General features: G+C 41.2%; 1 protein-coding gene and 1 long non-coding RNA gene across 18 annotated transcripts in view; both read left to right on the top strand.

Annotated features, from left to right (window-relative positions):
• The window catches only part of LRCH1 (leucine rich repeats and calponin homology domain containing 1), a 236,316-nt gene that overhangs the window by 9,304 nt on the left and 200,203 nt on the right, over positions 1-26,809 (top strand). The window lies entirely within an intron of this gene.
• Positions 5,634-9,863, top strand: LOC122457145. Its single transcript, XR_006276518.1, has 3 exons — positions 5,634-5,689; positions 5,813-6,955; positions 7,177-9,863. It is a non-coding gene; the product is annotated as an uncharacterized LOC122457145 (long non-coding RNA).

Genomic DNA, 26,809 nt, shown 5'->3' with positions numbered 1-26,809 from the left:
TTATCATTTTTATTTAAATTTGAGACTTGAAATTTGGAGTGTTAAGTAGGAATAAGACTTGCTTCTTACAGTGCTTTTCATCTGTAAACCTTAAAGTGCTTTGTTTTGTAAGGAGGGCAAGGGCCAGACTTATCAAGGTGATAGGCACCTAGTGACATTTACAAGTGCCTAAATAAATTTGGCACCCAACTCCCATTGAAAATCAATAGGATTTAAACTCGTAAGTATCTGTAGCACTTTTGGAAAATCCCACTAGCTGCCCATCTGCATCATTAGGCACCTAAATACTCTTCTAAATCTAGCCCCATGTATCTTTATCTCCTTTTAGCATATGGGGAAGCACATAGAGAGAAAGGACTTGCTCAAATTCACAGAATAGGTCAGTGGCAGAGACAGAAATAGATCCAAGTCTCTTGGTTCTAGCTGCAGTCCACTGGACTACAATGCCTCCCAATTAGACTTTGGGGTGTAGCAAACCCATCAGAGTTTATTCACTCATATCAAAGAGGCTTGTTGAATATGTTTTAAGGAATTTCTCAGTCTTAACACAGTATCATCTCAAAGAATAGTTCCTTTCTGCTATGGTTGTGAGTAAACATACCCTTTTGGGAAGTCTTGTGCATTGACTGTATTTCTACCCTATGTGGTGGTCTTGTTTATTCTCAGGCTGACTTGTTGGCCAGCATGCCTTTTTCTTTCTCTCCTTGTATGGTACTGATCACCATAGTGTCTGAACACCTCAACATATTTAAAAATAGAAATAACAATAACAATCTTTGTTCCTTCCATCCCAGGCTGTAGGAGAAATAGTAAGATTATTTTTATACTTGTGTATGAAGACTTTACTGAGAGAGAGCGCCAGATAAAATGAGATTTGCATATAGTTGTGAACGTGATGAGGTCTATAGTCATTCCTGGATCTGGAGAAAGTGAGTTTCCTATTTAGCAATGCCTGTGAAAATTCTTTTATTTGAGCATAAGCTTTCGTGAGCTACAGCTGACTTCATCGAAAGCTGATGCTCAAATAAATTTGTTAGTCTCTAAGGTGCCTCAAGTACTCCCTTTCTTTTTGCGAATACAGACTAACATGGCTGCTACTCTGAAACCTGTGAAAATTCTAACTCTCATGATCACAAGTCTGCTGACAGTTTCAGTGGAGCACAGCTGTTTTGGGAGGTCCTGAGCCTGAGGGAATTGTGATCTGAGGTAGCTACCGACGATCCCATGCTGGGCTTTGAATGTCAGGACAGAGAACTTGAACTCCTCGCAGCGGGGAGGTAGAGTAGACAGCAGAATACCAGGATGATATGCTCACAGTAATTTGTCTCACTAAGTGGACAAGCTGCTGTCTTTTGTATCAGTTGTAGTTTTCTCAGGGCATATGGTTTAATTTCTAGATATGAGTTGCAGTAGTCAAGCCTGGAGGTCACTGAGTTATGGATCTCTTGGTCTGAAAATATGTTCTTTACAATGCTGAGCTTGTTGTCAGTGTTGAAAAACTAAGAGTAATACTTGAATTAATATGTTAACTAATTGCAAATTAACTTTGCTTTTTTTTTTTTTTTTAACTTTTCAGTAGATGAAGGCATTGAAATATATGAATCCACTTGCTTGTGGCAGAGTTTTTTGTGACTTATGTTGTGGTGGTATCTTTGAGATAAATGATAGCACCTGCATTCTGCTTACTAATCCGTCCCTCTCAAAATACCTAATAATATTTCAGACTTTTACGCAATTTTTATACAGTTGGCTTTAAAACTCTCCAAGCCTCAGAATTACATGGTTTGAAGTGCAGGGCTGGTGATATTCATTCTGGACTGGTAATAGGTTTAATTTCCAGTTGTTTCTTTTGTTAACCATAAAGACTAGAATCAGAGGCATTGTACTAATGCAGTGCTGGGACTACAGCACTTTTGAGATGGCTGATGTTAGAATAGTGACATTATTTTAGGTAGTAAAGCTATTTCAGATCATTTTTGTTTGCAGTGTTGTAGCCATGTTGGTCTTATGCTTCTTAACAAGCTGCTCCACCGTGAATTTAACTATGACTCTGAGTACCTTTCCCAGACTTAAAGAAGAGCTCTGGTATAGCTCAAAAACTTGTCCCTTTCACAAACAGAAGTTGGTCCAATAAAAGATAATTTTTGGAAATTTCTAAAACTTGGCTAGTTTTTTCTCCTCTTCTAATGTACAATTACTAATTCTAATGTACTAAAGTACAATTTAACTTGAGGTATCACACTACTGATTTTGTCATATTACAAATTCTACAATATAAAGCATTTACTAGTATTATTAAGTACCATTTAAACACCAACTTGTGAAAATGTTAAAATGGAACTGATGTGTTTTGACAAGGAAAGATATTGTGAGGATGGGTAACTGAAAAATCAACCAAAATTACAAGATGTAGAAATCATGGAAATAGTTGTTAGGTAGAAAAAATAGAAAGAGAAGAAGTATAAGGAAAATAAAGTACCTCATGTTGTCAGTGATTATTAGCAATGCTTTGTGGTGCCTTTGTTTTAAATTCAGCATGTATTTCTGAGAATTAAGTCCAATTGAACTTCTGTAAATCTGGTTCCCTTACATCAAAATAATACAGCAAGTAAAAAAGCTGACCTTCATATTTAAAGGAAAAGAAAAGAGCAACAGCATAATAAAAATTCATAGATTTAAAGGCCAGAAGAGACCAATTGTGATCATCTAGTATAACTTCCTGCTTACCACAAACTGTAGGACTTTCCTGATTTAATTCCTGCTTCAAGTCCAATACCTGTGGTTGAACTAGAGCATATCTCTTACAAAAATATCCAGTCTTGATTAAAAAATTTTCAGTGATGGAGAATCCACAACCATGCTGGGTAAATTCTTCCAGTGGTTAGTTACTCTCACTATTCAAAACGTATGCCTTATTTCTAGTCTGAATTTGTCTAGCTTCATTTTTCAGTAATTGGATATTGTTATGCCTTTGTCTGTTTGACTGAGGAGCCCTCCATTATCAAATTTCCACTTCCCATATAGGAACTTATAGACTGATCGAATACCCTTAACCTTCTCTTTGATAAACTAAACAGATAAGTTCCTTGAATCTCACTACTAGAAGGCATTTTCCCCAATCCTTTTCTGAACCCTCTCCCAGTTTTTCAACATCGTTCTTTAATTGTGGACACCTGAACTGGATACATTATTCCTGTAGAAGTTGCACTTCCGCCAAATATAGAGATCATAACCACCTCTACTCCTGCTGATATTCCCCTGGCTAAACGTCCAAGAATTGTATTCTCTTTTAGCTTCAGTGTCACAGCCTGGAGCTCCTCTTCAACCGATTATCCGCCACGGCCCCCCTGTCAATTTTTTTTTTTTTTTTAGAGTTCTGCTTCTGAGGATAGTCCCCATCCTTTAAGTATTGCTTATATTCTTCGTTCACAGATGTATGATTTTACATTTGGTCATATTGAAATGCATATTGTTTGCTTGTTCCCAGCATAACCAGCTGATCCAGATGGCTCTGAATTGGTGACCACATCTCTTCATTATTTACCACTCACTCAGTCTTTGTGTCATCTGGAAATTTTGTCAGTAATGATTTTGTTTTCTTCCAGATTGTTGATAAAAATATTAACTAGCATAGGACCAGGAACTGATCCATATAGGAGTGTTGGAAATAATTTTCCTAATAAACTCATTAAGGATTACCCTGACTGTTTTCATAGAAGCATTCCTTTATTAGTCTGAAGGTCACTTGGTGTTGGTTACATCTAGAATATAGATATAAGCACATATATCCTTATATTCTCTGTCTTAGCAACAATATAATTATAAGCATTGGCTGAATACTTACAACCAGATTAGGCCTGGGAGACATCCCATTATGGTGTGAAGGGTAAGGAAAAGCTCCAGAGGGATAAGGAAAAGTTCTGACAAAGAACTCCCAGAAAACCTTGTCTTTTATACACTATAAAAAACAAGTATCAGTGCGAGTTATTGAACCTTAGTTAAAATCAGCTGAAGCAATTTAGGGCTGCAGTCTGCTCTCATCAGTTTTCCTCCTTATCTTATTTTTTTTTCCCCAATTACTGGGCTAAGCATTTTCTAACCAATTATTTACTGTACCTAATACCCAATTAACCAGTTTTCTTAATAGATGTGCGACAATTCTGAAAAAAGGACCATATTTTATGAGTTTACTATACCCACCCTACACAAACCCAGATCTATCACTATCTATCTATCTATCTATCACTTGAAAGATTTTATGTATGCTGTATGCCTGTAGTTGTGAAACAATAGTACCCAAAATGTGTGTCTTTTTGCATAGTTCCAGAAACACTGCAGTATGACTGACTTTAGTTTTTATTGTTTAGTTAATTTCAGTACTTTAATGTGGTGTTTACTGGTCATAATTATCAAATGACAGTGTATTAAGATTTGTATTGGTTTTGCATGGGCAAACTTTTTTAGAAATGAAGCTGTTTAGCATATAATCTAAATGGCAAATACCAGTATTTTTCAGGATACTAACATTAAATGTTTTCAAATAATATATTCTTAATTTCAAAGTATCTCACAAGCGATTATTATAGTTTTCTATATTTTTCAGTTGAAACTTGCTGACCAGACCCATCTCTCACTGAAGGTTGTGGACTAGTAGAGGTAGATTGTGTGCCCACAGTTTGTACTGCATAGTGTGTAGACGTAAATGCATATATACATTCCTAATGTAATGCTTCTCTATTTGTAAGCTTTTGTACATATGATGTTACACCTGATCTGCCTGGTAGAATGTTTTAATTTGCAATTGCCTGTTCATGCAGTACAAGCCTTTGAAATATTATAGAAAGTAGCTTTTTAGTTTAGTGATGCTTATACATAGGTCAGTACAAAAATGTCAGTTCTGATGCTAACATAGATCTAATTTATATTTTCTGTAGCACAAATCTGTGTACTTGTACAAAATGAAAAACGGTGATGGTGGTAATGCTAACAATATACTTTGGGAATTTTACCTCTACAGAGAAGTTGCAGTATATGAAGACTTCGAGGACAAGCGCCTTAAAACGTACTTGAAAGAACAGGACTTGCCACAAATTTGGAAAATGCGTTGTTTGTCAAGAAAATCAAAAGAATGCAAAACTACCTAAAGCTACCAGTGCTGAACAGAATTCGGTGATTCTGGCAGCGGAAGCCAGGAGAGATTAGTTGTATGGATGACTACTGGCTGAGTTTTTTAGGTTGGGTGAAATTAGACAAAGGTTTCTAACCATCAGAGGAGTGAAGTTTTGGAATAGCCTTCCAAGGGAAGCAGTGGAGGAAAAAGACCTGTCTGGATTTAAGATTAGACTCGATAAGTTTATGGAGGAGATGGTATGATGGGATAACATGATTTTGGCTATTAATTGATCTTTAACTATTCATGGAAATAGGCCCAATGGCCTGTGATGGGATGCTAGATGGGGTGGGATCTGAGTTACTATAGAGAATTCTCTCCTCGGTCTCTGGCTGGTGAATCTTGCCCACATGCTCAGGGTTCAGCTGATCGCCATATTTGGGGTTGGGCAGATTGGAGAGGCCCTGGAGGTTTTTCGCCTTCCTCTGTAGCATGGGGCACGGGTCACTTGCTGGAGGATTCTCTGCTCCTTGAAGTCTTTAAACCACGATTTGAGGACTTCCAATAGCTCAGACATAGGTGAGATGTTTTTCGCGGGAGTGGGTGGGTGAGATTCTGTGGCCTGCCTTGTGCAGGAGGTCAGACTAGATGATCATAATGGTCCCTTCTGACCTTAATATCTATGAATCTATGTCCAACCAGTTATTACAGGAGCTGCTTTCAGAAAATTCACAAGCCAGCTGAATTTGGCACATGTCAAAGTTGAATTGAACACGGGAAAGAAAACAGACTAAATCTGATCAGACAGCATCATGTTCACCTGCTTCTATAACCACCAGAGCAAGTATATCCTTTGGTGATTGGATCTGTTGCATTGTTTGCTTGAGAACAACACACACGAAAGACAAGAAACATCATAAAAGAGAAACATTTGAGAGAGCAACTTATCTAAGGGAGACAGCACCTCAAAAAGGAGATGACATTTTGTGCAGAATATCTGTCGTATACTTGATTGCTAAGGATGCAGTTTATCACTCAACATGCCATGCTTTCTACTTGATTAAAACTAATCTTAAAGCAAAACAATCTGGTTATACTGCAGCAATAGTCATCTTATGACATTGCATTTTATCAGCTGATTGAAGAGAGAGATAGTGATCTTATCTATAACAAGAAGGCTCTTCTCCAGTCCAAGCTGCTAAAAAGTTAGTCCATCTTCCCTCAGATGTAGAAACTGCAAGCTGCTCCAATAGCAAATTACAGGCAAGATTAGAAAAATACTATGGTTCTGCAATTCCATTCCATTCAAGGTCAGGTGATAGTAATTTGCAGAGGTCAGCTATTTTTGTGCCCCTGTTTGTGTAGGAGTTTGTCCTTCGGTTGGTAAAGAGGCTTATAATTCAGCCAACAATGAGTATCATACTTCAGAAGACAGTCTTATAAGGTGCTTGACAATTGTGGAGTGCATACTATTGAACAATTTCAAAATTGACACCACTGCACATCAGTCTGGCTGCACAGTTGCACTCTGAGTTTGGGTCTCACAATTTGATTGACATACTACACCTTCATGGATTCTGCATGAATTACAATGAGCTGAGGTGGTTTATCACTGGTGCTGCAAAAACTAAAGTAGAAAGACTCCAGGGACATATGTTCATTCCAAATGGAATTGTACCACTTTGTGCTGGTGAAAATCTCATCCATGAAGGAGATAACATAGACATCAACATAGAGACCTTCCATTCAATGGCTAGAGAAGTATTTTAGGAACAGTCTGCAGATAGTCCAGCATCACAAGAAATATCACTGAAGTGTGGAAAAGAAAAGTCACTTATTTTTGAGGTTTCAGAGTAGCAGCTGTGTTAGTCTGTATTCGTAAAAAAAAGGAATACTTGTGGCACCTTAGACTAACAGATTTATTAGAGCATAAGCTTTCGTGAGCTACAGCTCACTTCATTGGATGCATTCGGTGAAGTGAGCTGTAGCTCACAAAAGCTTATGCTCAAATAAATCTGTTAGTCTCTAAGGTGCCACAAGTATTCCTTTTCTTTTTTATTTTTGAGGGGCAATCAGAATAATTTATGCAGTGTGCAGCATTTGAAAAACCTATCGCATATCCAGAATGGAGTTGCTGTGAAAAAGAACTTGAAAATATAAACCCTTGTTGCTTACAAATGGACCATGTCTGAGATCTCTCCTGGTGTCTTAAGACTATTGCCTTGTGACGTCCTACCAATTCCAAATTACATTGATGATGTTCACACTAAAGTGATTCCATTTTGGACTGGTTTAAACCGCAAACTTGCAACAGAGAAGTTGCATATGCACCTACTGTGGATGCCAAGCAGCTGACATGGCCGCAGTTTATACCACAATGCTGAAATTAAGAAATAGGAATAGCTCTAGGACAGCAACATGCGGTTCAGACCTTGTTTGCTGTTGCTCAGCAAGTGAAATGGATTCTCCTAAATGAAATTTATACCAATGTGATTTGCCTGGGTGGTTTACACAGCCTGTGCTGTTTTGTTGCATGTTTAGGGAAATTTTGGGGAGATGCAGGATCGCTTGACCTTTTCGTGGATTCTGATATATATGCAGCTTGTATTGCAGATCAAATTGGGAGAGTGTGCTGGACAAGCTGTTTCTGCAACAAGGAAGTTGGTAGCAGTAGTGTCTGACAAGAGCGAGGGAAGAAAAAGGAAACCCACAGAGACCTGAATTGCTTGCACCTCAATCTAGCCATCCAAAAGGACAAATCACTGGCCAAACTCCTACCATGTGAGGACAGTTTTGAAGAACGTGTCAAAAGAGCATTTTGGCAAACAAAGGTTTGGATGTCCTCACACATAGGCAAACCAGATATCGGGTCACTGTTGCCACACGGATGGAAAAATGTGGATGATGAACTACGTCCTGTATTGTTCAAGGGCCCAGTGGCATCTGAGCTTCAACAACACCTTATTTGTGACTGTGCCAGTCGGGGTCACTGCACAATCAACTGTCTGTAGTAAGAATAATCTTCCCTGCACAGAACTGTGCACATGCTAAGGCAGTGAAGATTGTGGTAACCCACACATTCTTGACAGAGATCATAATGATGAACAAGATGAAGATGATGACTAGAAATGTTACCAGCGCTATTACATTTAAATTATACCTGTATACGTGTGTTAATAGATTTTGTTTTCCTTTTATATTGTTGTGATGCTTTGAGGTCACAAAGAAATCCAATTTTGCTTTGAAATAATTGTAGTCATTAAGCTAACAGAAACGAATGCAAATATTTGTAAGTGGTCATTTTAGTATGTTGAAGGTGCCATTGTTTCCCTCTCAAGAACATAAGAATGGCCATATTGGGTCAGACCAAAGGTCCATCTAGCCAAGTATCCTGTTTTCCAACAGTAGCCAATGTCAGATGTCCCAAAGGGAATGAACAGAACAGGTAATCAAGTGTTCTATGGTAATGGCACCACTTGACAGCTCCACATCAAATCTCATCTTAAAGTAGACATAAAAAGCTTTTTATGATGCGTATGTGTGTGTAGAGAAGTTACCTTAAGCCAACCAGTTTGGTGGGATCTGATTCATGCAGATTATTTCCCAAACCTTAAATAAAATTACACTGGTATTAGAAAGGGTCACTTCAAGTTTAACACAAATAATCCTTCTTTCTCATAAGTTCATTCTTTTTTGTTATGTGCATTGGGCCCATTGCTCATGCTAATATCAAAATTCAGTTAAAAATTAGTTCAGTTAGGCCTAATATGGGCTATTTTCCTAGAAGAAGCCCACTAGAAATATGTCTGCCTGATATAGATTCCCTGTTTACAATTACATTTTGAGAGCCAGAGGCCAGTTTTGAGTCCATTTAGAGTTTTCCAGGTTGACGTTGTGTTGTATTCTAGTTTCTTAGGGTGTGTCTACACTGCAAAAAAAGGTGTGCTAGCTAACTCAGGTTAAAATATCAGTGATGATATGGCAACTTTTTAAAATGTTGGTTAGTAGGTGAAGTTAAGGCCTTTACAGGATTCTGGGATTGAACTCCAGCTATAATCCTGAGAAAAAGCTGAGTTGTCGCCATGTGTTTGCTGCCTTTAAGGCCAACAGGCTTATAGTTATTTCGGCTATTCCATTTACCTTTTTTCAATATTGGCACAACATCAGCTTTCTTCCAGTCCTTTATAATTTCACCACTTTAACCAGACTTATTAAAAATGAACATGAGCAGTCCAGAGAGCTCCGTAGCCACTTCTTTTAAAACTCTTGGTTATAAGTTATCCAGATCTGTTGATTGGAAAAGGAAATTGAGTTAATACTATGTTAAATTAAAAAGGTTCTGACTTAAACTGATGTTAAAATAAGTGAATATGGAGGTAAGGCAGCCACTCTATTCTTAAGGTACTATTTTATGTCTTACATACCAGTGAAGTTTGCAATATTAACAGCACATACACATGAGACTCTCAGAAATTCTAATCTCAGTTGTATGACTTAAATGCAGAGAGAAGACTTACCTTTGAATTTCTTGGCTTTTGCTCCAAGTCAAAACCTTCACATAACTATTTTATATTAACATAACTAGCTATTTTAAGAAGCTAATCCTTAGCTTTAGTAGATAAGACCTTGTTCTGTACATACTACTAATACAGTAACTCCTCACTTAGTCCTTCTAGTTAACGTTGTTATGTTGCTGATCAATTAGAGAACATGCTCATTTAAAGTTGTGCAATGCTCCCTTATAACGTCGTTTGGCAGCCGTCTGCTTTGTTCACTGCTTGCAGGAAGAGGCAGCCCGTTGGAGCCAGCTGGTGGGGGCTTGGAACCAGGGCAGCCAGGCAGCCCCCCTATCAACACCCCCATCCCCTAAGTTCCCTGTGCGGCAGATGCCCAGCAGGCTATCAATTGCTGGGCAGTTCAGCTGTCCCTCTCCCCGCTGCTGTGTGTTGCTCCTGCCCTCTGCCTTGGAGCTGCACCCAGGAGCCTCCTGCTTGCTGTGGGGGAGGGGTGGTGGAAGAGGGGGGTTAATGTCAGGGTGTCTCCCTCCTCTCCTGCTTACCCCCATCTCCATAGAGCGGGGGGAGGGGTGGGGGGGACATGACAGGCTCAGGATGGAGGGAGCTTGCTGGCAGCAGCTGGTGTCTCAACTTACTGATCTACTTAAAAAGGCAATGTACTTAGTTGGGTAAATGTACTTAAAGGACATTGCACATCTCTCTGTCACGCGTGGTGTGTCTCTGTCTCTGTTTGCCATGCTGTATCCTTCCCTCCATTTGTGCTGCCTTGTAGAGTGTGAGGCTACATTAACAACGTGTTAACCCTTTAGGGCTCAGCCGAGTGCCTGTTCATCATTTAGCAGTAAGGCATTCCCTGGGAAATATCCCACACACTTCCACCCTCTGACTTCTACCTCATCCGAGCTTCGCAATCATCATTGCTATGTACAGTATTAAATTGTTTAAAACTTGTACTCTGTGCGTGTGTGTATGTGTATTGTGACAAAGTTCCTCCTCTGCCTTGGTGGGTCCTGCGCTTATTGGCAGATTTTCTCGCCTCAGAGGTTCATGGCAGCCCTCAGTTTGGCCACTTTCGTGGCTCAAATCTGCCGTTCACTCAGTTAGCCTCATCACTGGCCAGCATGGGGAAAGGAAGAAGAATAATCCCCGCAGTCTCTGCTGATCCACCTAGTGGATTGGGGAACAGGCTAGAGACCTTCCCCTCTGGTGGAACCCACAGTCCAGTTCAGCTCCTCTGGTATCAAGTAGGGAGTTGGGATGTTTGAGGGGAACCCGGGCCCGCCCTCTACTCCAGGTTCCAGCTCAGGGCCCTGTTGATTGCAGCTGTCTACGGTGGCTCCTGTAACAGCTGCATGGCAGCTACAACTCCCTGGGCTACTTCCCCATGGCCTCCTCCCAACACCTGTTTTATTCTCACCTCTGGACCTTCCTCCTGATGTCTGATAATGCTTGTACTTCTCAGTCTTCCAGCAGTACACATTCTCACTCTCAGCGTCTTGTGCCTCTTGCTCCCAGCTCCTTGCACGCATACCACAAACTGAAGTGAGCTCCTTTTTAAACCCAGGTGCCCTGATTAGCCTGCCTTAATTGATTCTAGCAGCTTCTTGGTTGGCTGCAGGTGTTCTAATCAGCATGTCTGCCTTAATTGTTTCCAGAAAGATCCTGATTGTTCTGGAACCTTCCCTGTTTCCTTACCCTGCTTAACCTGGGACTAATATATCTGCCTTCTATCGCTCTCCTGTAGCCATCTGGCCTGACCCTGTCACAATATATATAGTCTTTTGTCTGGTGAAAAAATATTTCCATGGAACCTAACCTATTTACATGAATTCTTATGAGGAAATTGGATTTGCTTAACATCATTTCGTTTAAAGTTGCATTTTTCAGGAAAAACTACAATGTTAAGTGAGGAGTTACTGTACTAATATCTTGCAAATTTCAGCTGAAGATTTGTTTTACATAGGTTAAAAAGTATTACTGTTCCTGTTTTTACAGATAAGAAATGGAGGCACAAAGAGGTTGAGTAACTTGAGCTAGATCCCAGAGCAAATCAATGGGAAAAGTTGAGAACAGAACCCGCCTATGACTCCCAGTTTTCTATTTTAACAATTTAGATCGAGACACTTTCAAGCATCTGTAAGAATGGGTGGAGTGGTATTTTATCTAAAGTTTTCTTTTTGTGTGCGTGTGCGCGCATGCAGTGTGCCTGTGGTACTTATAAAGATAAAATCTCTGAAGATTTCATTGCTGTTGTAGGGCATGGGTGCCACTCTATGTAAATATTTTTGCACTAATGCTGCGCAGAGACAAAAACATGAAACACTGGAAACAGCTGGAACACTTCATTAAAATGCAGAGAGAAAACCTGAAGGTAGGATTCAGAAATGTGTAGTCTGTGAAAGGGTCATTGTCTAGATTGGTGACTGATTAAAAATCGGATATTCTCTAAATGAGAGTGTGAACTTTAAAAAAGCAATATTTTGGAAAAAAGTGCTCTACTATACCTTCTCTCCCTTTCCAGCTCTTTGTACATTTAGCTTCCTAGTGAACTGAAAAGGTTATTTTTGGCTTGGTGCCCAAGAACTAAAACTAGCTCCTGAAATCTTTTAACTCTGTCTGATGTTGAACAGCTCTGGGTGTTGGTAAAATAACTGCAGTTAATTGGCAGTCTGACTGAAGTATTTTAGTTGTGTATTCTAATATTAAGTTGTGTGAGAGAGAGCGAGAGAGCTACGTGACGTGTCCTGCATTCAGCTTATCAGAACTATGTAACCCACATTTATCTAGAAAGCAGTGGAAACCTGAATAATACAAAGTGGTTTCTACAAATAACTGATCCCCTTTCTTGGGGAAGGGGAGGAGGAACTAGTTTAAACTTGTCTTCTGTATGGATGTTAAAAATGAGAAGTGATGCACAGATTTACTGTGAGAATTTTAAAAAATTCCCGATGTCTTTGAGACTATGCACACTGAATATCAAACAAGCCTGTGAAGTTTCTAGAACAGGACTTTTTTTCTCTTGTGACAGTGGATTAAAAAATTAGGAACTGATACAGTAGGATTTCAGCGTTATGAACACCTCATTTGGAACCAGAAGTATGCAATCAGGCACGAGAGACTTAAAAAATAAAAAAACCCAAAACAAACAAAATAATTTCTAGAGAAGATCTTTTAGGAAAAACATTCAATCTTGATTTAAAACTTGCTAGTGATGGACAATCTACCGCGATCCTTGTTAAATTGTTCCTGCACCAGTATTTATTTTGTGTACAGTATTACAGTTGTGTACCTTTGTGATTATGGAATTGGAGAAATCCATTATGAATTATTTCACAATTTTTTTTTACTGAGGATTGCTTTAAATTATGGTTATTACATTCAGGGATTTATGAGATAGGTTAGGTATTTTAACATGAAAAATCATTATTCATTAATGAAAAGTCCTGAGGGCTTTTCTATACAGCACAGTAATGTCTACTAGGAAGGTGTGAATTCTAAAGTACCCCAATGTGCTGTGCACTGACTGGCCTATTTAGACCCTTCTGGCACACACCAAGAGTTAATGCTCATGAGGGAACTTGTAATTCATGCCAGCAGTCTCTACGTGGGCGTTAGTGCACAGTATGTTGTGGACAAAGTTGCTTACGTTTTTTGTTTTAATCACCTAGCTAAAACAATTTTCTGGTATAAGGTTGCTGAATGTATTTTAAAATTACCGGCATAGCTGTATAATAGTCTCAGTTGTGTAGCCAGGTCGTGGCAGTCTTGCTAACAAGGTCATTTGTGTGGATAAAAATTAATATTTTAATATGTTGAAGAGTTGTAGGTCTGTGTTTTTGCCATGCAGTAGATTTTTCTGTAGTTTCTTGCTGAATCACAGTAAATAAAATGGGTTTGCTACATGTTTTCATTGTAGAGAAACAGTTGCAATTCATTGATATTCTTCTGGCTGTATTTGAACCAGGGTGGAAAAGATTAAGTATCTTGGCACCCAACTTTAATTGGAGTTTCTGGAGTGCAATGACATGTGCGTGCCTGAGGGGATGGTGAGAGAGAATGAGAAGGCCCATTTTACTAAGATCTACAAATTCTCTTTTTATCTACTATATTGTATATATGACCTAGGTCCTGCTCTTTCCATTAAGTATAAATTGATCACTTTTTGTTACATGAAATGTAAATGGTTGCATTGAGACTAGGCCAGTTTGTGCATATAAATAGTTCTTAAAACAAACAACATTGTATTATAGAAATCGGCAACTAAGTAATGTGATTCCCGTTACATTTACAGGGAGGCTATGGGAACACAGCTACATTCTGCCTTGCTCGTTGTTTAGTATTAGACTCATGGGAAACTATCAGTGTTACAAAAAAAATCTGGTAAGGAATGATAAGCCATTATTATTCACTTTATTTACAGAAGCTGATTTCTCTTGGAGAGATTGATTTACCAAGTATTCTTCAGATGTTAGCCCTTTTGTCATTCTGTCGTTCTTTGCTCATTTAATGCAGTTTTTGTTCCTATGATATTGGAATAGATTATTTGAATCATGGGACCTGATAATTTTAAAGCCAGAAAGGCGGTTAAGATGATTTAGTCTGACCTCCTGCATAACATAAAATTCACCTAGTAAATTCCTGTATCTAGCCCAACAATTTATAGTTGAATTAGAATACGTCTTTGACGCATTCTTGATTTCAAGTCTTCAATTGCTGGTAATCTTTTCCACTGGTGAAATCTTGAAAACGTGCTCACTATTTACATTTTGAAGTTTAACTTTCAACTTCTCGCCATTGGATCTTGTTCTGCCTTTGTGCAGTATTTAATGGACTCTTTAATGTATCCGATACCTTCTCCCTGAGCAGTTCATTATAAACTACCTCTTTCATAAACTAAATAGATTGAGTTCCTTTAGTCTCTCATTTTTCAGATCTCATATTCATTCTTGTAGTTCATCTGTAAACCCTGTTCAATTTTTTAACATGACATTTTTAACAATATCTTTTACTTAAAAATGTGGACACAAGACCTGGACACAGCATTCCAGTAATGGTCTCACAAATGCCATATATGGAGGTAATATTACTTCCCCACTCTTCAATATACCTCTCTTTATACATCATAGTATCATGTCAGTTGTTTTTGTCACAGCATCGCATTGGAACTCCTGGTCAGTTTGCTATCCATGTTGACAGTCCTTTTCAGAATAACTGCTTTCCAGAAAATGGTCCCTAATTCTGTATGTCCTATATTCTTTTATGACCTTGCATTGCCTGTATTAAAATGCATGTTGTCTGATTGTATACTGTGTACTGAGTGTTCCACATCCCTCGGTATCAGTGACTGATTCTTTTAATTATCTATCCCACCTCCAGTCTTTGTGTCGTCTGCATATTTTATCAACAATGGCTTTATAGTCTATTACAGGAGAAAAAAAATTGAATAAGTTGATCTGAGAACCAGTCCCTGTGAGGCCCATCATAATGTATGCTTGAGGGATTAATGTCTTGCTATGTTGAGAGCAGACTGCTCACTTTCTGTGAGTAGACGTTGGCTTAATGCTTCCTGCAGGCAAGCCAAAATTAATAAGATTTCTAATGTTTGCAGTGTTGTAGCTGTGTTGGTCCCAGGACCATTAGAGACCAGGTGGGTGAGGTCCATCTTTTATGGATCAACTTCTGTTGGCAAAGGAGACAAGCTTTTCAGTTTACCCGGAGCCCTTCTTCAGGTCTGGGCTGAAGAAGAGCTCTGTGTAAGCTTGAAAGGTCTCTCTCGCCAACAGAAGTTGGTCCAACAAAAGATAATACCTCACCCACCTGGTCTCTCTAAGGTTTCTATGGTGAACAAAACAAAATACTTCATGATCTGCTAATTTTTTACTACTAATAAAATACTTGATTTCATTGCAGGATTACTGAAGTGAAACCATTCATGATTTTTTGTTTAAAGATTTCCGTTGCAATTTTTTCTCATGTTTACCTTTAGACAGTATTTTAAAATATATATTCCTTAATACTTTAGTATGTTGTAAAACTCTGTAGAGGGCTAGGATGCAGTCAGATTTTAATTAAATTAATTAGATCTAAAACAGATGAGTTCTTTAATTCCATTTCTGCTTCATTCTTTTTGATTCTTTTGGTAAATAAAGGAAGCTGTCAATGCCCATAAAAAGTTATTTACATTATTTAAAGGTTAAAAAATTGATGGGTCAGTTGATTCAGCATTTGTATTACAAGAGGGAAATATAATCTATCAACTACTTTTAAAGCAGTGTAATATAAGTGCTATAGGCTCCAATTTAGCAAAGTATTTAAGCATATGCTTTGCCAGATGAAATAGGGTCATAATGGTAAAAGTTATTTCTAACGGGGAGGAAGGTTTATAAAGCAAATAACTTAAATACAGGAAAGCCAGCTCTTTTAATAAAATTAAAAATCTCTTTTGGAGTATCTGTTGCAGAAAACTGTTTGATCGTTCTGTTTATAGAAACAGGATGTTTTGGTTCTATAAAATGTGGATTTCTTGGGAGTGAATTTTTGAGAAACAGTTTGCTCTGGTGAAATGCAAATTACATCAATTTGTTTAAAATATGCTGTGACCAATGCATAAAGAATAGCTTTGAAAGTATCAGTGGGATTCCGAGAGATCCATGCCAAGGCTTCACAGTTTGCACTGAATTGGTGGTATTAGAGTTCAGACGATCACCTCTTGGACACTTAAAAACTAGAGTTGGGAGTTAATTCAGGACAATTTGGGGGACAAGTGGAAGAGGACAAAAGCATCTATGGCGTGAAAGAAATGCTGCAAAGGACAAGTTGGGGGTGAAAAACTGACGAAAGGAAAATGGAATTGGAGGAACAGAGGAGTGAAGACCCATGCTTCCTTCTTTTGAATTGTTTCCTTTTCCTTTTAACTACTTCAGTCTCACTTCTTCACTTCCAGTATTAAGTATATTTGTATTGAGGTAACACACAGAGACCCCAGTCAGAATAAGGGCACCGTTGTGCTGGACATTGCAGAAATTAAAAATGCTACCATCTAGAGGAATTTACAATCTCATCTCTCCTTGTTTTTCCCTTCTGTCCTCCTCCTTCCTGCCCACTCATATGTTGCATCCTCTCCCATTCTTCTGTAATCTTTAGTTCTCCCATATCTTCCTTGCTCCTCCATGCTGCATTTTCTCTGTTTTGCACCAAATACCTTCTGTAGTTGGCACTCTTAAAAGATTTCCTCTATTCTGAATTTTCTGTCTAGTTGATTTGCCTAATAGCCTGTTTTTCTTACAGCACAGTAGACCTTTCAACAGATGGCACTTCCTGTCAGTTATTTTATTTGGGATTCTGCTTCAGTCATTGCTGATTTAGCAGTGGATTAATGACAACTGCACTGAGAAAATGTTAGAGGACTGATGAAGATGGAGGAAAAAAGGGAAGTAGCAGCCATATAAATGGCACTGATGGGGTGGGGTTGGGGTCCTGGGTGATTTTTAGGTAGTCAGTCTAAGAATGGTTCTAGAAAATATATTTAAATTTGCTTTAAAAGGGTGGTCAGGGTCAGGCTAAAGCCTTCATAATTGCACATTAACTTTTAATAGTAGGACATGATTAGGTGAGGTGTGTTTTTTTTGTTTTTTTTGTTTTTTGTTTTTTAGGCTTTCCAACTTGCTAGAGAAGAAGGACTTTGACCTTCCCATGCACTAATGAAGAACAACCACTGAATAAATCAAAGCAATTTTTATTGTACGGATTTAGTTTTTCAGATATACACGGATTAAGTTTCCCTGCTGTAATGATTACAGAGTGAGTTGTGCTTTAGATCTCTTCGCAGTCCCTCTTGAGTATTTCCCTTCAAGTGATAAGCATGCACCTGTCTTTTTAGTGGAATTCTGCACTTCACCTCACTCTAAGACTAGATCTCTGGCTGTAGCCGCCTTGTTTATGGCTGTGATAATTTGGTATCCACAGTAATCTTTGCTTTGGAATTTGGTGACCAATGTCTGGTTAAAGTGACCCCAAAACAGTTTCTTCAAAACAAATGTATTGGTTGTTAATCCAAAGGCACATAGCAACAGACTACTTAAAAAAAAAAAGCCTAAGTGCATATTGTCTTACATATAAGTGCATATAGTCTTTTTTTGCCAGCTTAAACAGACTTCACTTAACCCAGGTATCACAAAACATTGGGTTGGGGTGAGGTAGATTTGCTACCTGCAACAACTACTTTGTGACACCCAAGCTTTGTGTCCTCCTTTAAGTCATTGGTGGTTTTTTGTCCATTCCCACCCCCCTTTGTTCAGAGTTCCCACCCAAAGATTTCTTGGGACATTGAGGAGGTCATCTGAACCTGACCACACTGGTTTCTCTTTTTCCCTTCAGGGTGTTGGAGGTACTCTTCCCCCAGTGGATTCTTGCCCCTTTGAGCACCAGGCAATTGAAGTCTGTCTGCAGTCACTGTTTGTGTGTTCCTTTAGGATTTAACTCTTAGCCATCTTTTTCCAGCAATACAATAACTACTTAAACCCCCATCTATATCTATATCTAGATGTTTAACATTCATAGAACTATGCAGATAATCTTTATGCAGATAATTCCCACATTCTTCACACTTGGCAACTATTATGCATAGATCTTTCATCATTAGAATATCTGGGAAATAATGGATTATTAAATGGCTTAGTCCAAATTAGTGATTTAATGTCAGTCTGTCTGTTGAGAAGGGAAAGAAACTATTTTAAAATATATCTTGTGGAGGTTGGTTTCACAAAATTTTGAAAAATATGTTCCAAGTTCTTGAACAAGTCTGACCTGATGAGACACTGAATAATTGCAAAGAGCTTTTTTTTTTTTAAAGATGAGACTTCAGTTTGAGTACATTACATTTAGTATTTGTTCGTGCATGCGGGAGGGCAGCAGAAGAAAGCATGCTATTAGAATGACTTATCAAAGTTGTCTCACTTATAAGACTGTAAATTTCACATGGTAGAAACTCCTAATCTAAAAATAGAATTTCCCAAAAGACAGTTAAATTTTCTGTATTCATTCTGTGCCAGTCACAAATAATTCCTCAGTGTGTAACTTTTTCTAACATAAAAATAGTTATTAGCAATCTACTGATTTGTTTTAATGGGCATCTTGGGGCTTACTGTTCTTCTAAAATAGAATGCGGTCAATACTAGGCATATTAAACTGTAAAGAGACTCTTGGGTGTTCTTTGGGTATACTGCATTTCAGAATGTGTCTTGTGCAATACCAGATTGTCTAGAGGCATATAAACAGCAAGGGAACAGTGATCTGGATTGTGTCTTACAGATACAAAAGGCATGTATTTTCTTGTAAAAGAAAACGTGCCTGTGAAAGAAACTGTTACATTTTTGTTCATCTAAGCATAACAAAAAATACATTAAAAATCTTACTCAGAACTATTTCTAGTGTTAGCATAAATTTTATAAGAAACTATACTCTAATTTTGATGATTATGCTTTGCCTTAATTCTCTTAGGTTTTTGTGCTCTGATTCTGCTGTATAGCTTTAGCGAAGTCTCCTTTTCCATCTATATCAGGCCTCTGGCACTAAAGTATGATTCAACCTGCTTTGCTGAGTCATCTTGCATAATTTTAAATAAATCTGGTTTTAAAATATAAATGTAATTTTAACATTAGCTTTTGCAATCCTTGAAGTCATATTTTTAACAAAAGAACTGGAGTTCTTCAGTTGTGTTTCCAGAGTGTAAGATATTGCCTTTTGAACCCATTGTTCTGTGACATTAGGAATATCTTGATTGCCTTACTAGATTTTCATTCTAAGGCTCTTCACATCAAGTAAAGAGATTTATCACACTTAAACTTAGTTTAGACTTAATCTTCATCAAACACATTTTAAATAACACAATTATCCAGTTAATTGAAATGTTGCAAACCAATTATTACTGCTGATCTTGTCACAGTTGTTTCCATTAAGTAAGCAATTTGGTTTTGCTGCTTTTGAGGATTGACACATAACCCTCTTCATCAGTAGTTGTTGGTGTCTGGTTGTGAGCTTTCCCAGGCTGCGCTGATTTTAAAAGATATAATAGCACAGGATTTCTAAATTAGCTTAAATACTATGTGTACCTCAATAAAAAAATACCTACTTCCAGGAGCTGGAAAGTGTAAATGTCGCTAGGAGCTGTTAACAATATGTAAGTCTTGAAGGAACATTGTGTCAATATGAAAATGCTATCGTATTTCCCCCTTCCTGTTTTAAGTTAAAGGCGTGGCATGCCTTCTCTAGGGTGATTTTTAAATGTTAGATTTTTTTTGAGGTATAAAACGTGTTAACAGCTACTACTTTTTAAAAAATATTTAACAACTTTACAAATTGGTGATGATTTCATAGAGATGCAGTACATTAGCTGACATTCCTAATATTGCAAGGTTTGGGATTAATATAAAATGTACAGTCATATTTAATTCACATTGTATTTTGTATCTGTGGGACAAGCTGTCAATAAGCAGGTGGTAGTGTAAAGAATGATGTAATGACATCTTCCTTTAGTGTGGCTAAAGGCTTCTGAGATTTAGTTCACTTTCTTTAAGAATAAAAAATGATTTAATAGTACTTGACAGGTTTCAGAATAGCAGGCGTGTTAGTCTGTATCCACAAAAAGAAAATGAGTACTTGTGGTACCTTAGAGACTAACAAATTTATTTGAGCATAAGCTTTCGTGAGCTACAGCTCACTTCATCGGATGCGTTCAGTGGAAAATACAGTGGGGAGATTTATATACACAGAGAACATGAAACAGTGGGTGTTACCATACACACTGTAAGGAGAGTGATCAGATAAGGTGAGCTATTACCAGCAGGTAATCTTTGGTCACTCAATTACAAATCTAAAAGTGGCAATTCAACAAAAAAAAACTTCAAAAACAGACTCCAACAAGAGACTGCTGAATTGGAATTAATTTGCAAACTGGATACAATTAACTTAGGTTTGAATAAAGACTGGGAGTGGATGGGTCACTACACAAAGTAGAACTATTTCCCCATGTTTATTCCCCTCCCTCCCCCCCCACTGTTCCTCAGATGTTCTTCTCAACTGCTTGAAATAGCCCACCTTGATTATCACTACAAAAGGTTTCTCCCCCCCCCCCCCCGATCTCCTGCTGGTAATAGCTCACCTTACCTGATCATTGTCCTTACAGTGTGTATGGTAACACCCATTGTTTCATGTTCTCTATGTATATAAATCTCCCCACTGTATTTTCTACCAAATGCATCCGATGAAGTGAGCTGTAGCTCACGAAAGCGTATGCTCAAATAAATTTGTTAGTCTCTAAAGTGCCACAAGTACTCCTTTTCTTTTTAATTGTACTTGGCATTTATAGCTGTTTGCACTTTAAAAATGCTATGCAAATCTAAGCCAAAAGCAGTACCACAATTAGAACTCAACAAATCCTCACTACCAGTCCAGTGCTCATTTGGAGTATAACGTTTATGGTGATTAGTGATATATAAGGCTATGTTTTAGTCATGGGTATTTTTAGTAAAAGTCATGACCAGGTCATAGGCTGTAAACAAACATTCACGGCCTGTGACCTGTCCATGACTTGTACTATATACCCCTAACTAAAACTTGGGCCGGGGTGCTCTGGGAAGGCGGGCCAGGGGCACTGGGAGTGGGGGCCAGGAACCCCCACTGGTGCTGGGAGCAGGGTCTGGGCAGCGGCGGCCGGCGGCCCGGGACCCGTGTTGGGTTGGAGGGTTGGCAGGCTCCCTACCCAGCTCTGTGTGTCCCTGCAGCTCCTAGGGGGAGGGAAGGCTGGGGGGCACCCCGCGCTGCCCCTACCTTTCGCTCTGGCTCCACAGTTCCTATCGGCTGGGAACTGCAGTCAGTGGGAGCTGCTGAGGTGGTGCCTGTGAGCGTGGAACCACCCCACTTGCCAGGCCCTAGGAGTGAGCAGCTGCAGCTCCCGTCGACCCTGGAGGCATTTAGGTGGCACAGGACTTGTTGCACAATTTTCCCCTCCTAGGAGAGATGAACCACCGGCACCAGCCCAACCCACGGCCCAATCAAGGGGGAAGCTGACCATGTTGCCATGGGGCTCGCCATCCCCACAAAGCTCTCCGATGCCAACAGCTCAGGAGCAGGAGCCTACTTGGTTCCTTAGTTCCTGACCCTCTGTGCCTTGCAGCACAGCTCCTCTGTGGTCTTCATTTTGGAGACCTCTGAGTCAGAGTCTGACTCCCATGGCTTGGACAGGAGTCAGAGTAGGAGGTTGAGGTTGCAACGGGACGCCTATAGGGAGGGCACTGTGGCCATCACAGGGGCAATACCCCACGCAGTGGCCCTTCTGGACACCCCGGGCCTTCCACCAAAGCCATGGATCGCATTCGGCAGCAGCGTTGGTAGCATCGGCTACCTTTATATTGCACTCTGCCTCTCAGGAAGCTCCAGCACTGAGGCTGTCTGAGATACTGCAGCTGGCCACCGCGGCACCACTGCAGCTCATGTGGACACCGTTGGCTTTGGCACCTTTGACAGTACAATCGGCACTGTCAGCTCTGGTGCCGACTGCTCTGACTCCGGTGTATGCTGTCCCATCACCAGGTGGTATGGCACCATTTGTTTTGGCACCAGCCCGGGAACCCCAGGTGTCACGGGACCCCTTGGGCGCAGAGGGAAGGAAGCAGCCTCCCCTTACGCGGATCTCTTCCTCTTCCTCCCCGGATGAGGCGTTGGCCGGCGCTTCTGTTGCCCCAGCCTTGGAGGATAACAGAATTCTGCAGCAGTTGCTGCTGTGGGTTGCCCAGGGCCTGGGCATTCAGGCAGAGGAGATAGTGGAGGATGCATATCCCATGGTGGATATTCTTGCCCCCTCTGGACCTGCACATATCACTCTGCCTCTAATGAAGACCATTGTCAGTACAATGGAGACTTTGTGACAGACCCCAACCTTGTTGCCCCCGACGGCTAAGCGCAATGAAAGATGCTACTTTGTGCCACTCAGGGACTGCAAGTACCTTTATATGCACCCCCCACCAGATTCCCTGGTCATGGACACTGCCAGTGAGTGCCAGGGCTACCAGGGACCCTCCCCAAGGAACAGGGAGGCGAAAAGATCTTTTCCATTGGCAGTTTGCAGCTCTGCATTTCTAATCAACAGGCTCTTGTCAGGAGGTACTGCTACAATACATGAAGGGCAATGGCAAAATTCGCAGAGCTGCTGCCGCAAGACTCCTGTGCCGAGTTCTCTGCCCTGGTTGAGGAGGGCAAGCTCATTTCCCAAGCTTCGCTGTAGGCCGCTCTGGACGTGGCTGATGTGGCTACTTGGGTCCTGGCTACTGGGGTTGCTATGAGAAGGGGCCCCTGGCTTCAGGTCTGCTATATGAGGTCCAGCAGACCATTTGGGATCTCCCTTTTGAGGCGTTGACTCTATTTTCCGATAAGATGAATAAAAGACTACATAGCCTAAAAGAATCGAGCGCCACCCTCAAATCGCTGGGCCTCCATACTCCTGCAATACAGCGGAGGCATTTTAGGCTGCAACCTTCTCCGTGGTTCTACCAACTGCAGAATCAGCAGGACGGTTCACGAAGGAGAAAGAGGAGCAACAGGAAGAGGTCGCATTCATCCTCAGGCTAGGGCTCTGGCCGGCCCAAACCTTCATCTGGCCAGAAGCAGGCTTTTTAAGGTGCGAAAGAGGACGGCGCACCAGTACTTGGACTGGATCCAATCCGCCTTACCTTCTGATCCCAACTATTCCCTTTCTACCCTGCGTGGTCCTGTATCACATCGGACGGATGGGTGCTCTGCATGGTAGAAAGGGGATACTTCATCCAATTCTTGGCCCTTCCCCCCCATTGCTCTTCAGGGACCCTTCTCATGAGCAACTCCTCATACAGGAGGTGCACTTGCTCATATTGCTGGGGGCAGTGGAAGAGGTTTCTCAGGAGTTGAAGGGTAAGGGCTTCTATTCCTGGTATTTCTTAAAACCGAAACCCAAAGGTGGGCTCAAGCCCATTCTACACCTGCGAAAGCTCAACAAGTTCATGAAGAAAGTCAAGTTCCGCATGGTCTCTTTGGTCTCTATCCTCCCTTCCTTGGATCCAGGGGATTGGTATGCCACCTTCGACTTGAAGGACACATACTTTCATATAGCGATTACACTGCTGCACAGAAGGTTCTTCAGGTTTGTGCTGAGCAACAACTACTACCAGTTCAGAGTCCTCCTGTTCGGCCTGTCAGCAGCGCCTCATGTATTTACCAAGTGCCTGGCAGTTGTGGCTACGTTTCTTCACAGGCGGTAGGTACAGGTATTTCCGTACCTCGACAACTGACTGATCAAGGGTTGCTTTAGAACTCAAGTGGAGGCACAAGTCGACTTCATAAGAATGACTGTCGACAAACTGGGCCTTCTCCTGAACACAGGGAAATAACTCTGCCCCATGTTCAGCGCATAGAGTTCATAGGGGCGGTAGTGGACTCTACCCAGGCCAGGGCATACCTCCCGGAAGCGAGGTTTTGGGCCCTGGGCAACGACATTTGGAGTCTCAGGCAGTTCCCCATCCCCACAGCAAGGAATTGCCTGAAACTGCTAGGACACATGGCCACTTGTACCTATGTGGTGCAACACACCAGGCTCAGACTCCGGTCTCTCCAATAGTGGCTAACCTGGGTATGTTGGCTGGCTCGGGGCAGTTTGGACAGGGCGTTGACTCTGCCTCTCCTGGTCCTCGACTCCCTCCAGCGGTGGCTTGACCCACAGGTAGCGTGTGCAGGGTCTCCTTCACTGGTCCTCAGCCAACTCTCTTGCTGGTGACTGTCAGGCTTCGGCTGGGAAGCACATCTGGGAGACCTCAGGACTCAAGGCCTCTGGTCTTGGGTGGAACTCGCTGTTAACATCAATGTCAGAGAGCCCACTCAACAGAGAAATGTGTATCAATTATGACAATCAACATCACAGCGATGTTCTATATCAACAAATGCGGGGGTACATGCTCCTTTCCCCTGCACCAGGAAGCCCTCAGGCTGTGGGACTTTTGTGTAGAACACTTGATACACCTATAAGCATTCAGAAGGTACAGAATGAGTTGGTGGACTGTCTCAGCAGGTCATTCCATGGCCACGAGTGGTCCCTATGCCTGGATGTCGCGAACTACGTCTTCCAAAGGTGGGGCTTTCCCCAAATAGATCTCTTTGTCACGTGATGCAACAGGAAGTGCCAGCAGTTTTGCTCCTTCTGAATCACAGTTTGGGCTCCATCACGGATGTGTTTGGCATCCCATGGGAGGCCATCTCCTGTATGCATTTCTGCCTATCCTTCTCATTCACAAGGCGCTCCTCAAGATATGGCGGGAACAAGCTTCGGTGATATTGGTAGCTCCAGCCTGGTCCTGCCATTCGGGGACACATCGATCCTGGAAATCTCCATGGAAGCCCTAGTCACATTGCTGCTCCTCCTGGACTTAACTCAGGATCACGGCTATCTCCAGCACCGAACCTTGAGGAGTTGCATCTCATGCTCTCCTGCTCTCACCCAGGTAGACAGGTACTCCTTGGCAGTAGGAAACCCTCCACCAGGGCTACTTATCTTGCCAAGTGGAAAAAGTTTTCAGTTTGGTCAGTGCAGCATTGCTCATCCCCGATGCTCACCCCTATACTACTTGACTAGCTTCTCCATCTCAAACAGCAGGGACTGTCCGTATTGTCAATAAGGCTTCACTTGGCAGCCATTTCTGCCTTCCGCTGGGTGTAGAGGGCCGCTCGGTCTTTGCCAACTCTACTGTTACCTGTTTCCTGAAAGGTCTTGACGGGCTATATCCGCATGTCCGCCAACCTGGGACCTCAATCTGGTCCTTTCCAAATTGATGAGTCTGCCCTTTGAACCGCTGGCGACTTGTTCCCTCTCTCCCAGTCGTACAGGTGGCATTTCTGGTAGTGATAACCTCTGCCAGGAGGGTGTCTGAGCTCAAAGCCCTAACAGCAGAGCCCCCTTACACCATGTTGTATAAGGACAAGGTTTAGCTCTGGCCACATGCAGCTTTCCTCTGAAAAGTTGTCTCCCAGTTTCACATCAACCAGGACATCTGCCTCCCGTGTTCTATCCTAAACTGCACTCGACCGGCAGGGAGCAGAGGCTTCACTCATTGGCTGTCCGCAGAGTGCTAGCCTTTTATACTGAAAGAACAAAACCCTTTAGGAAGTCCATTCAACTGTTTCTCATGGCAGAGAAGATGAAGGGTCTTCTAGTCTTCTCCCAATGAATTTTGTCATGGGTCACATCCTGCATCCAAGAGTGCTACAAACTGGCAGAGGCGCCTGCCCCTCCATTCACAGCACGCACAACTAGGGCACAGGCTTCTTGAGCAGAATTCCTGGTGCAAGTTCTGACCCAGGAAATATGCACAGCGATGTGGTCCTCCATACATACTTTCACCGTGCATTATGTGATTACCCAGCAGGACAGAGACGATTCGTCCTTTTGGTAGAACAGTTCTCCAGTGAGTAGACATTTGAACTCCAACCCTGCCTCTGAAACTTAGGCTTGGGAGTCACCAGGTTGGAATGACAAGAACAAGCGCTTGAAGAAAAATGGGTTACTCACCTTCTCGTAACTGTTCTTCGAGATTTATTGTTCATGTCCTTTCCAATACCCACCCACCTATCCCTCTGTGGGAGTAGCTGGCAAGAAGGAACTGAAGGCGTGGCACCCAGGCCAACCCGACGGATGCTGCTAGTGAAAAAAATCTGGCTGCTGTGCACGCGCGCACACCTGATGAAAATGGACGTGAACAACACATCTCTAAGATGTGTTTTTTCTCTTATACTTAATCATGTAAATCACAGAGTACAGATCATACAAACCAATAAGTGAATGAGAGTCTTTAGGGACCATTGGTGTCCAGGAAGTCAGGCAGGGAGGGTGTCACATAATAGGTGGTCTCTGCCTCATGGAGCCCCTTATCCAGCTTCTGTGATGTTTCTTTCTCCTCTCCTGTGCTTCCTCTTCCTATCTGACTTCTTCTGTTCTTTTGTGTCTTACTCTTTAACCCCCCCACCCTCACACTTCTTTTGCTTCTGTCTTTCAGGTAGTTTTCCACACCTCCTTCCTTTCTGAAGAGTCAGCTAAACTGGTTTTCCAAAGATTTAGTTTACCCCTTGTTCGCATGTTTGCACCTGAACAGCTAAGTTGAGCCCTAAT

Source organism: Dermochelys coriacea, chromosome 1 (genome assembly GCF_009764565.3).
Source record: "Dermochelys coriacea isolate rDerCor1 chromosome 1, rDerCor1.pri.v4, whole genome shotgun sequence".
Classification (NCBI taxonomy): domain Eukaryota; kingdom Metazoa; phylum Chordata; order Testudines; family Dermochelyidae; genus Dermochelys; species Dermochelys coriacea.
This window is presented reverse-complemented; position numbering and strand designations above follow the sequence as displayed.